Below are 1160 nucleotides of genomic sequence, written 5' to 3'. Positions count from 1 at the left end.
CGGGCGGGCACTTTGATCTTCCCGTGTGCCAGGGCTCTGTAGAGCCCATCGGTGCTGCGGGGTGGTGCCCGTTTGGTGCGGCGGCACATGTGGTCCGGTGACCGGGTAGAGGTCAGGGTGTGCTCAGTGCTGTGGGTGGGGCAGAGCACAGCCTCGTCCTGTGTTTGGACTTAACCCGTGTGACCTGGCCAGAGAGCTGGGGAGCCATCTGAAAGCCAGGCCTTCAGGGAACGGGCAATTTAGTAGAAAAGACAAGGTCCGGTAACCATTCCGTAAAAGCCAGAAATCTCACTAATGCTCCGTTATAATAAATACTATAATAAAACTGCAACAGACTCTCGCGGTATCCCCCCCCCTTTTTTAAAATCTTTATTGAGGTATAATTTTTTTTAATGTTTATTCATTTTTGAGAGAGTGTGAGTGGGGGACAGGCAGAGAGAGAGAGGAGACAGAGGATTGGAAGTGGGCTCCGTGCTGTCAGCAGAGAGCCCAGTGTGGGGCTCGAACTCACGAACTGTGAGATCATACCCTGAGCCAAAGTTGGATGTTCAACCCACTGAGCCGCCCAGGCAGCCCCTTTGTCGAGGTATAATTGACAAAGTGGTAAAATATTGAAAGTGTGCTCCGTGGTGATAGGATGAAAGTTGACACTGTGAGAAGACCCCCCCGTCAAGTTAGGTGACGCTCCATCACCTCATGTTCCTTTTTTGGGGGAAACATTTTCAAGATTTCTAAGAGTCTTTCTTTGACCGGCTTACTGCAAGCCATGGCTCGTGGTTCAGCTGATCTGTGACCGTGTTTCGGCTGCGGGGAACGTGAGCACCCGAACCCCCTTACCCTGTCCTTTGTAAAACCAGCTGCGGCTCTTTGTGCTTAGTCTGCATCTCCGTGCTCTGCTCCTGTCGCCCTGCTGGGAGCATGGGGGACGGAGAGTTTTCAGATCTCAGGGAACAGTGCGCAGAGGACTGTGCCTGCCCAGGTTCACAGCAAACACCGTGAAGGGAAACAAGAGTCTCTATCTCTAGAGGCTGCAGAAAAGCTAGCGTTTAACTGTTGTTATTCTTGTTAGGACGTAGGAGATTTCATACCTGCTGGAGGGTCAGGCCTGCCTCAGGCCAGCCTGGGAGCCCAGCCCGCTGGTGCCTCCGCCCTGGCTGGCC

At 53.2% G+C, this 1160-nt stretch overlaps 1 protein-coding gene across 3 annotated transcripts in view; it reads left to right on the top strand.

The window, feature by feature from the left end:
* Window positions 1-1160, top strand: part of GON4L (gon-4 like) — a 70357-nt gene that overhangs the window by 48410 nt on the left and 20787 nt on the right. The gene's annotated exons all lie outside the window — the stretch shown is intronic.

This window comes from Crocuta crocuta, unplaced genomic scaffold (genome assembly GCF_008692635.1).
Source record: "Crocuta crocuta isolate KB4526 unplaced genomic scaffold, BGI_CrCroc_1.0 scaffold528, whole genome shotgun sequence".
Lineage (NCBI taxonomy): Eukaryota > Metazoa > Chordata > Mammalia > Carnivora > Hyaenidae > Crocuta > Crocuta crocuta.
The sequence above is the reverse complement of the archived record's forward strand: the minus strand, read 5'-3'. Positions and strand labels throughout refer to the sequence as shown.